Source organism: Ischnura elegans, chromosome 1 (genome assembly GCF_921293095.1).
Source record: "Ischnura elegans chromosome 1, ioIscEleg1.1, whole genome shotgun sequence".
Classification (NCBI taxonomy): Eukaryota; Metazoa; Arthropoda; class Insecta; order Odonata; family Coenagrionidae; genus Ischnura; species Ischnura elegans.
The window spans coordinates 52,769,777-52,782,137 of record NC_060246.1 but is presented as its reverse complement, the minus strand read 5'-3'; positions in this window follow the sequence as shown (position 1 = coordinate 52,782,137).

The window sequence follows — 12,361 nt, the reverse complement described above, 5'->3', positions numbered from 1 at the left end:
TCTCATTCGCCGCCTATTTTTGAACCCAGGGCCTATGAAATAGAAATTACACTCTAGCATTACACCCACGTCATGGACCACGTTATATATTGATATCAATTGCACTGTTGAAATAAATGCGCAATTTAATTAATTTCCATTTCATCATCCCGCTTCTATTCCAAATACTTTTCCATTACTAATTTGTGCTTTAATTACGTTTTATTTTCTTTCGTATTCCATCTCCATCATCATAAATACATGTCTCCGTTGGTATTTATTACTGGTCCAACATCACTCTTTACTACACATTTATGAAGTATCTCTGTTAGATGGTTGCAATTTTACTTTGCTTTGTTATCAACCCAATCCATTCTTTGCAATATATCTGCGTTGCTGACGGTGGACGGATTCAACTTTCTTCTGGTTCGCAACAAAAGAGTATGTGTATATTCTTGAGGTGAAGGATGAGGGTGGAAAGAATGACAGCAGAGGATCTGAGAAAAGGAGATGGAAAGGGATGGGACAAATATTCTCCCAGCCGTTGCCGCCCCACATGTGAACACGTTCGCCACATCTGCTTCTGAGAACGCCGCCCGCATTCCAAATTCATTCCCTTTTTCGGCAGAGATGAGAGACGGCGAGAATCTCTCTTCTTCCCGACTCGCGTGCCAATCCCAGAGCGGAACGCGAAGAGAGAGAGAGAGAGAGAGAAAGAGAGAGAGAGGGAGAGAGAGAGAGTGGCCGGAGCAAAAGGAAAGAAATGGAAAAAGAAAGAAATGTGAGTTGTGCAAAAAGAGCATCACGGAGCGGATGCAAAAAAACAACTCCACGCGTCCCGACGACAAGGAAATCTCGGCTCGTGAATTCCCGCTCCCTCCACTCATTGCGCGTCGCGGAATAAAATCTCCGGAGAAAAGAGAGAAACTAGCTTGCATCCTTCCCCCCCTTTTTTTTGGAACTGTTGAATCATTTTGTGCCGGCCGGAATTACCTTCACCCGCCGCCACGGTGGCCGGAGCAAACGCCTGTTGGAGCGGTGCTTTTTAGGGATTCTGACCGTAGTACCTTTTGCTGCCAGGGGACGTGCAGAGCGAAACGTCCCCTCCTCCTTGTCGACGGGTGGTCTCTTGCGACGAGAACCTCCATTCTCTGTCCATCTGCGATAGAATGAGGAGGACGTGGGCGGAATGCGTCCTCCACTTTTCTCGCAGAAATCCGATGCAAATGTCCTAGAAGTCCTAGTTATGGCATATAAATAAATCAGGGCGTCGCTGGAAGTTTGATTAGTCTAGACTTTTCCATCGATTTTAATGGTCAATTTTATTGCAAAAGACTTTTATCAGTTTTTTGCTACTGCATGGTAGTTAGAGTCGAAATCTGAAAAACAATATTTACTCTATATATGGCTCTCTACGTAATTTCCGCGTAACTTTTATCATCAATAATGACCTGGCTATTATTCTGCCTCTCATTTTATGTATATTGGAATGTGTTCAACAATTTGTAGTGATCATAATTCAGTAATTCGAGGATTAAAAAAATTCAGCGAGCGTCGTCTTTGCCATCATTTAGTAAGGTGAAAGGTATTTTGACAATGTAAAGTACAGATACAATTGCATATTCTCAGTACCTAAGGGATTGAATCGCTTCTTTCATCCCAACATATATTCCTTCTTTATTTTTTACCTTCTGTCTCCGAATATTTGAAATTAAAATCTTGCAATATTGGTTGGATAATCTATGGTTTATTGAAAATCAGAAAATCGTATTTGGATTCAGTTGACAAAATGTGGAGTGGAGATCCTGACAAGAGCATGGGAAGTCATTTATTCTAGTAATTTTAGGATATTATCAATGTACAAAAAATGTTCAACCAAAATTATCAGTACAGTGGTAGCGTTCATGCCATCTATCAGTGTAATATATTTAACTTGAGGTGACAAAAACAAAATTTCAGAGTCAAATTTGCACCTTTTTCAACCAATGAAGTACGAAAAATTGACCCCGTATTTGATATACGTTACTCGAATCTAAACGAGGCCATATTTCTATGATTTGTACTCATATTTATATGAGTAATTAGGGCCCTTGGTAATCCGATAATTGGACTGAATTGCAATGTCCTCAAATCCAATACATTTAGAGTAGACTAAACAAAGTAACGAGTTGATACGAAAATTTTTGTGAAAAACTATGGCGTAGAAGTGGGAGATGTTATCATTTTTATTTTAATATTTAATTCACGTTAAGGCAAAGATGGAAATCTAGGGTTCTTCCTAAGCCACTTCAGGGAAGGAGAGGTTAAATTAAAAAAAATAATTATAAAGGTACAAGATTTAACATTCCAGGATTTCTGTATGGAATAAATAGTAAGATTATATTTCTTCTAAGGCGAAGAAAAATGAATAATCTGATAGTCACCAAAGCGATGTGTTTGCGGAAGAAAAGACCACTATAAGCTACCGCTGTGGATGCTGAAGACACATCGAGAAACATCAGGATCAGTGAAAGGCTAGTTATCTATGAGATTTGTTGTTGATCACATACGCGAGATACGGAGAAAAGGAAAATAAAAGATAACGATGAGAGAGGTGAAAATTAACGTAGGGTTGGCAATCCGCCACTCTTCATTTCTGCCTCGCCGCGTGTGACTGCCGAGGGTGTTTGAAACGGTTCGTTACGCAACGAGGGAGAGCGTGGAGAGGCAAATGCCCTTCTCCGGACACCGAAAATTGTTTCACTGAACTTCCCCCAATTCCGTCGGTTTCCAGCAGCAACACGCCGATCCCTTTTATGTTCCCATGCGCTACACGCTTGATATTTATGAAGTCACTCAACGCAAACACTATGCTGGGCCCCTTCATCTGATAAAATGTGTCTCTCGATTGATGCAATTAGGTTAAAGGATGGACTTGAATTTTTAAATACTCAAAACTCTGTAAAAAGTTACTTTCGAGTGATATACAAAAGACTTGACGGGTGAAATATTCTTATTCCGAAGGTGAAAAGAATTTTTTTTCCCCTCCGGTGGATTTTAGCTCTTGGAAAATATTCACCGGATTTATTCTTCTCCAGTGGCTTTGAACTGCGGAGGTACATTTTTTTCAATTCCTTAAATCAGTTTCTATTTAGGACATTGGTAAAATCAAAATTCCAAATTTTTCGCATGCCTAGAATCGAAATACTTCATTAGCCGCTTTTCTCTCTTGAAACTTTGGCATTATCAGTCAAATTCAAAGTGGCTGCTAAATTCAACTTAAGCATTAGGAGACAATTTGGGCTGTATTTTTCTCACCATAGAGGTTGCATTCAATAGTTAAAAGAAACCACCTACTTCGTCTATGGACTTGTATTTATTTCATAATGGCGGGTATTTTTCAGTTTTAAAAATTTTACCTGAAGTGGAGCTAAAATACAGACTTCATGTACCATGGTGTTCGATTTATTTAAATAGCTAGTGATAACTCATTAAGATAAAAAGGTCTAAATGATAAAATGAATTACCCATCCACTCCTCAAGTAAGTCAACCAACTGAGATAAGAGCAACCAGCAAGGTAAGCTAATAAATTTTCTGAGTAGGGCAATGCTTCGTCTAATGAGAAAATTTCCATTCAAATACACAATATGAACATCAGAGAGCCATAAGTAATGTTCCTTTGGAGCACACAGTGAGCAATCGTTTAGGTCAAAATAGTCGACAGATGAATATACTTCAATGCCTGTGAGACAAATATAAATTCCGGAAAGTATAAAATGAGCGCTATGATATTGAGAATAGCTTCTCTTATTTGAATCCAAACGACCGCTGCCATCCAAATAAGATAGTTTTCAATCACTTGGGTGAGCAAACAGCTGGATGAAAGTTCTACTACAGCTTTGACTGAGAATCAAGGTTTATGGAGGACACTTAGCGTCTGAGAAACGATCGTCACTTCTGCATTCCGGAAAACGGAGTGGGACGGCACGCTTTGGGGCATGTTTCCTGGTCTGCTGATCCATGTCGTCATCACCAATGGACGTATATAACTCTCATCCCGTCCGCATGGGTTACTCCATCCCATTCCTTATGCGCGCGCCTCTGCAGGTAAATCTGAACTTCTGGAAACCTCGCCAGATCTCCTCGATAACGAGCCGCTAAGTATTTTTAGATGCATCCAGTGCGATCGAGAGGAGGGATCCCAGGGGTCTACGCACTTCACCACCCTCCCCCAACTCCCTCCAATTCACGTATCCTCCCTCATCCTGTCGCTCTCCCTTATATTCTTCCTTCTTTTCACGTTCGCATTTCCCCATTCCCATCAGGGAACACTTCAATCGCGCAAGTAAGCAGATATGCCTCAAACCATAATTCACCGTTGTTGCATTAGGCTCATCAGAAACATCAGCCTGTGCCACTGGCGTCAATTGGAGGCCATTAAATTCTTTTCTAGTCGCTAATTACACTCTGTGGATATTAATAAAGGGTTGCTATTTTTGCGTGACATATCTCTCTCCTTAGTTTTGTGAAAAATGAACTCTAAATTTAATTCTCTGACGGTGCTTTTCGTATTGCTAACTTCAGGGCTTTTGGATTTAAACTACAACGACAAACAAGAAGAATATAAAAACATCAAGGCTTGTAAATTAACACTTGTTTTTTAAATAGACAATACCTCGAGGCCAGCAATAAATTTCAGATACGATGGCAGAGCAGTAAATAGTTTATTGATGATACTGGCTTTAGCAGCACCTTCACAACTTCGTAATCAAGAGTGGTGAAATGTAAGCCCTCTCCAGTTTCCTCGTCAATACAAGGGATTGGTCGCAAATATGTCTCCCATTCATGGAGAGCTAAGCCCACATTAATCCAGATTAATCTTGGTATTCAGCATTCCTTTCCAAAGAGACACTTGAGCCCATAAATCTTGTAAAAAATTCCATGAGGACTGAGTATATTTATGTATTAGTGGATTGGTATGGATTTCAGAATAGGAATTAAGTGGAAAAAATATTGTTATCAAATATTTTCCATATTGATAAAAGTAGTATTTCAAAATTTTTCTGATGCGTTATACATAAATAGCAAATGCAATAATATTAATAAAGTAAATTGGCTATTGGCAATTTTCCACGAATACTTTTTAAAGACCGGTTTCAATACATTTTGTTATATCTTTAAGAACATAATACGATATTATTACCTGAAGACCATACAAAATGAGTTGAAATCGGTCGTGAATTCGCCGTACGCATTAGGTTATAATTACCTGTAACTTTTCATTTATTAATATGTCAAGATACCACGAGATTAAGCCTGAAACAACTCTCTACAAGTGTGACGACATAGGCATAGATTAATGCAGGGGCAAAATGCCGGTATGGTGAAGTAAGCGCAGGGGCGTATATGTTTGCGTAGTATGTGATCGAAGTGATGCTCCATCGAGCCAAGGACGGCTGCAGCCGGTCGCTATAAACCCCGGGAAGTCGCGAGGACTACGAGTCGCAGTTAGTCTAAGTTCCCTCTCGACCCGTCGCGACCGCCGTAGCGAATACGGGGAAAAACACCATCCAGAGAGCGCACTGTCATGGCTCTTTTGTCATGAGGGTTTGGGAGAGGATCGTCCCGCCAATTCTTTGATATTCCGCCGCGAGATTTTATTTATTTTTAAAAAATATTTTCAAACAAACCTTTGAACTCTCGTTGGGTGGACTGGTGTGGAAGTGCAAAGAATGAACTGGTTCCCTGAATGTTAGATCTACATTCTCGGAATTTCGTAAAGTGCAAAGCCATCGCTGTGAAATACTGTGAATATAGCCCTTTGAAAGTATTTTATCCAAAGAAAACGAATCAGCTTATGGCTCAGAACGTAGTTCTCTGGTTATTAACGACTGAAAAATGACATTTCAAAATAAACTTCACCTCTTTGGTATAATATCACATCACCTACATATGAAACTGGCTGTCCTTTAGTGTACTTATTTTTACAGACACTCGTCGAAATTACTGAAAAATACAAAGCTAATGACAAAAAATACACTATAAAAGGTTTTAAAATATAAGATTTTACAATGAGGTGAACGTGCACTCTGAACTACAGTTTTCATTCAAAAATGCATAAAAGATAATGGTAAATGTCCAATGAAACTTGGCGATAATTAATTAACAGCAGAAGATACATGAGTGACAACATTTTCCAATGCCTCTTTGGAAAACGATTTAAAGGAAGGAAGAAAAATTAATTCTGCACTGTATATTTTATTTATTAGAAACATGTAATTTGCTCATCTGGTAAAGTGCTTCTTCAGGGCTGATTAAAAGATGGAAATCTTGTTCTAAGAGGAAATATAGTGTAGTTAATAATTTGAAAGTCAGATTTTTATTTGGTATTGACTGTACATAGCATAGCTATATTCAGAATCGAAGCAAATTCTATTTGGAGGTGGTAATTACTGTTTTCTTTCGCAAAATAAGCGTCAATTATTCGTAAGCAATAATTTTATGTTGTTCCTATCCGTTAATATTAATTTATGCAACGAATGTATGCATAATGAGTTTTATTACATATATGGTGTCTCAAATTGAATATTCAGAGCTAAAAAATTACCATAAATTGATTACCATAAATTTTCTGATCTTAGTTAAAAATGCTTCAAATCTTGTGGTCTAGTACTGTCAAAAGGTTTTCCTTCTTGTAAAATGAAAATGAATCGCCGAAATTATAATCGCATAAATCAAGAATGGCATCTTTACATTCGCACAGTTGGCTATAAAGTTTCTTCGCATAAAAACTTTTGCAAGTGAAGTATTTTAACTAAAATGCGGCTAAAACGGGATGCCTAACGCATAACAAAAAGAGTGAAAAAATGATATCGTTATCTCTTTTATTTCTGTCATCCCTCATTGCGCGTAAACCTTGAACCCACCACTGAGTCCCTCACCTTCTCTCTAGAAATACTTCTCCCGACGTTCGACTTGCACCAACAATACCGCGGCTGCCGCGTCAAATTACGCGACACCACTCTGACCCGGGTGTCGGAACCCATTCCCGGGCCGTGATTATTGTTCCCCTCCATAATACACACTACCTCTCCTTCCTCTCGAGAAATAACATCCGAAGACTGTGGTGCGCTCTGCGGGGCAGAGACCGCGTTAACGGATGGAGTGAGGTATCCCAGATGAAATTGGGATTGGGATTAGAGCGATTTCGGCGAAAAAGAGGGAAAAAGAGGAAGAAATCCATGGGGAGAAGGAAAGGTATCCTTTTTTGGAGGTGGATAGGACGGAGGAGCTGAAAACAAGAAGAGAAAGGAAACCTTAAAGAGAAGGAAGCCTTGGAAACTGCTAAGGATGGGGATTAACTGGGGAGCTTAACACGGCGAGGACCGAGTATCGTGGCCGGAACGATCTATTTCTAAATCCCCAATTACTTTCTTCTATTTGCACCGCAAAGATTATCTCCTTTCACCGGATTACACCCTGTCCGCTCCTGGGCAATATTTGTTTGGTCTCCTCCTCTCTCCTTTCCGCAGCGCTTCACTTAATTTCCTCAGTGTCAGATGGCTACTCGAGATCAGGTCCTATCGCTCGCGGTCCTCATCGCTGCAACTTGATATTTTTATTTTTACACCTTAATAACTGGTCTATACTGGTATCGGAAATTATTTAGGACGATCAATACTTAAACTGAATCGATGGCTACTGAAAGTTGTAAATATCGTATCTAAATATTTATCGTAATCGTAGAGATGAAACTATCTTTTTCTCTGAATTTAATACCTCTTTGATAAAAGTATAAGTATAGCTAAAAAAGTATGTCATGTCATGGAGATTTTAATATTAAGGAAAAAATAGAGTTTAATTGCCCTATAGATGGACCAAATGTCTACTTGGATTCCATACTGTCGAATGATATATTTACCATATGTATATTATAAAAACTACAATTAAACATAGTTTCAGCGTAACTTAATTAGTTAAACTTAGAATTTATTTAATATTTTAATTTAAATAGGAAAAAATGGCTCATATTTGTGGGAAGGATATATTTTACCATGAATACTGTAAGTGAATATAGGTATCTCAGATTAAAGATAAAAGTGCTGATTTTGGTTTTTCTGCCATTGTAAAAATTTAAAATGGCATCACTTTTTTTTAACCGATTCTCACATGCCTGTAAATTTAAAATGATTTGGAATCATTACAATTAATTTTTGACAGTAAAATTCACTTTAAATGCGATTTTTCAAGCTATGTATTAATTTTGTATCAATTGTTCGATGAAAATTCTATACAATTGGTATTTAATAAATGCAAATCAAAGTATTGGGGAATGTAAAAAATATTCTTATCTATTAAACATTCATAGTAGTGTCTCGACGTGCTCATAAACGAATCAAATTCAACCCATATGCACTGCAAACTGTTAAAGCAAAATAAACTAAGCAAAAAACTCCACACAGTAGCTCACGAAAATTCAAATCATTCGAACGAAAGTTGAAGCATTGGTCTCCGATATCGTTCATACAACACCCTTAGGAGAACGTAAATTAACATTATTATAATATACAGGTTATTCATGAGGTATTTTCACTGCAGCCAGCAGCTCAAAAACGGTATTTTTGGTGCGCTCAAATATTTTGGAAGAGCTGAAATAGATTTACTATGTTAATTTTGTTCCCAATACTAAGAGAAAGGCGGGAGAGAAATCAATGTCCAAGAGAGTTGCCTGCCAGCGCCAATGCCCAGTATTTGCTGGTTAGGTGTTTTGAACTTCCGCAGTATTTTCCTTCATATATTTCGATTATTTGCTTTCCTTAGATCAGCTATAAACGATATTGAGACTTAAGGAGAATATTTTCGGCACATGTAAACAGCGACCAGTCACTCTACACTACTTGAGGGAATAGTGCCGATAGTGCTATAGGAAGGACCCTAACCACTGATAATTGCTTTTGGTTTTTAAGAGGTCTTCTTTCCAGGCAATTCACTCTTTGGTGACACTTGAATCGTGCTGAAGACGGAGCTTTCCATATGGGTGGTGAGGGCTGTGGTGCAAGGCAAGAAGACGGTGTTGTCAACAGGGTGGGAGTTCATTTCCGAGGGCGACCAAGTCGTCGCTCGAAAGCGCGTCTGTTTGTATAGGTGTCGCTCGGGTCATTAGGAAGCTGCGCGTCTGGAGTCGTTGGCACCCAAAGAGAAGCAGGAGGTGAAATTAGAAAATTTCGCAAAATAAGATAAAGAAATGTCGGAAAAATCGACCTGTGGTCGTCCCACGTAAGTTGCCCTTCTCCAATTCAGGTGAAGTTGGATGACCAGTGATTAGTATACTCCTTCGACGTATATTACCGGGAGAAATGAATCTCATGTAATATCCATGTCTGTAATTAAATTTTGTACTGAATTAACACAATGGAAAAGGAAAGGACGATCCAGAACTTAAATAATGGAGAAGGTTTGGAACAATTAGAAATGATTTAGGAGCTTACAAAGATGCAATGGCATATTTACATATGACGAAATTCAGTTATCACCAGCGATAAAGAATTGTTACCTTAAAGAAAAGTCCACTCACTATCAGTAAATCAAGTTGTGTAAATATGCGCCAAAAGCATGAAATCTAGTGCTCTCGAAGTATCAACCCACGCTTATAAAATAATTAGTACAACAGACAATCAAAAATAATTCGATGATCCACAAGTAATTATTATGCCCCATAACTGACGCCTGGATGGATAAATAAATCAAGTTGCAAGCCTACCTGATCCATTTGGCAACGGAAAAACACTTCTATCTGAAAATAATGAACGGAATGGTAAGAGTGAATAGGAGATATTCTGCCTTTAAATTAATGTAATCAAGCAAAAAGAAGTAAATTTTGAAGAGAATAATATTCGCGAGATTTCACATGCTAAGACGTAAAACAGCAAAAATTGCTTTTCAATGAGGGGACTGAATGAAATGACGCCTTATTAAAACTGTCATTTATTGACAAAGATTTCCGTTGTACTGTATTAGATAATACAGCGATGCAACCATAGAGAGTGATCTATTCGTTTCAGTAGAAATTAGCTTATTTGTCAATAGTGGTTAAAACTTGCATCAGAATTGAGCTTTTTTTTAAATGCCGTTACTTACTCTTCTCTCGTGCCGAAGTAAGGTGGTAGGCAGATTGACGAAAGATCATACATAAAGTCACTAATGAACATTGAAGAATACTAAAAACAGTGGTTTGTGTTTATTGGAAAAAGAAGCCGAAAAACTAATCTAAAAATTATTAATAGCCAGTACTGGTTGTGTCAATGATGGGAATAAAAAATATTCGTATCCGGCTTTCTTTCTTTTTATCAGAATGTGTGAGAGTGACAATATAAGCCCCATCTTTCCAAATGTGAAATCAATGGAGGCATTTAATCATAAATAGAAATTTCCTTCTCTAATTATGTAAATTTCTGAACAACAGTTGAATTTTAATAACATTTCCTTCTCATACGTATTTAAAATTTGTTTGGATAGGAATTTAATTTCAAGGCGATTATTTTTGTTCGGTTGGTATCAAAACATACTGAATCATACTTACCTCGAATGGAAGTGTAAATGCTTCAAAATGAGTTTATACAGCGATAATTCGATACTTATTGCGACTAGTAACACACTCTCTCTGCATGGCGTAAATATTAAAAGAGTTAATCCTTTTCAATCTGTGCGGTTTGATTTGATTCTCGTTGAAAATATTTCTACCTTTCGATTTATATAACCCAGTAATGAAAAAGCATAAAAATTTGCATCAGCATCTATGCAGCTAGTTCACACAGTCCCCGCATAAAATAGATTTTACTCGATCTTTTCCCACACGAACCATGCCACGGAACTGGGGGACGCCAGAGGGTGCGAATGATTGTCAAAGGTAGGGAGAAAGGCTTTGGTGGACTGGGGAAAAGGTGGAAAAAAGAGACCGCTCTCTCTTTCTACCTCTACCTTCCGAATTTCTCTATCTCCCACCCACCCACCCTCTCTCGCTTACTTTCCGCTTCACGCATGCGCAGCGCGAAAAAACCTCTCCGCCCCGCTCGTCTCCCCTCCCTGCCTCCGCTTCCGCGGAAAACCCAACCCTCTCCGAAACAACCCCCGTCCCCCTTTTCCGCCTCCAACCCCCTCACGCTCTCTCCCTCCCAACAACCCCTCCTCCCCCCTTCGCCTCCACCGCGGTCACATGACCGGCGAACGCGGCTCCCTCGTGTCGTCCTCCCGCAGTCGGGTCTTGGGGTCGGCAGCGGCGGCCGTTGGGATAATATTCTTCCTCTCCGGGCGGTCCGGTTCGACTAAGCGCGCCGCAACTTTCCCCGCGTGACGCAGTGGTCACGAGAGGAGGCGGAGGGGGGTCAGTTGACTGGTCGAGGGGGCGGGCGATTGAGGGGGCCGTGTGTGCGACAGAGGGTGGAGGCGGTGTTGTTGATCGGAGGCCCCTCTGCTGCGTCCTCCGACAAGGATTTGAACGGAGGAGGTTTGACTGTTTCTCAAGGTGACGTAGACACGAGGACATCATCTTCCGCCAGCTGTGTTTGCTCTCTCACCCTCCGGGGGGAGAGGAAGTGGGAGGTAGAAAGTGACCAACCCCCTCTGGTGACAGTGACTCCACTGCTGAGGTCTTTGGCGGGAGGAGGGTGAAAGGGGGAGGGACCTAATCCAGGAGATCCTTATATGACACAGCCCATCATCTCACGTGTTACGTTTCCCGATTTTCCCCTATTCTCGACCGATTGAAACCTTTTATTTTCCTTTCATACGATCCAACCACCCAATAGCAGTACAGAAACATTTTTTAAACAACTTGTAAACGTTATACTAGAGTTTGAAAAGATTCTCGTCATCACCAGCTTTACAGTTACAGAAATACCGCACCTTCCTCCCTCTCTATCCCATTTTCTAAATTTTTTCGACCCCTGCAGGCATTTTGGATTAAGCTGCTTCCCATTCAGATAACATTCCCCTCAAAGAATCGACAAATAAACGATAATTTCAAATCATCCTATAAACTGTTTCTTTTTGGCTGGGATAAAAAGCTTGTTCATTTGCATCTTTGAAGAGCTTACCAACAACTGTCCCCAAGAGCGCAAAGATATCTTTATATACCTTCATTTATAGTAAGGATTATTTCCTTCATTTAGTCTATGTGATAAAAAAGTGATGCAGCTAATCGGAAACTGGAGGACATTCTAAGGGATACTTATCCAGCAATCGAAGTTAGAGATACGATTTGTTGTACCCACTAGAACAGTGAACAATGTATTTCAATAACACCATATTATCGTAAATAATATCCTGCAGTAATCATTGATTAAAAAAGGGGAAGAAAAAGGATAATTGGGAAGAAGGAGGAAATATCAAGAGAACGAGAAAATT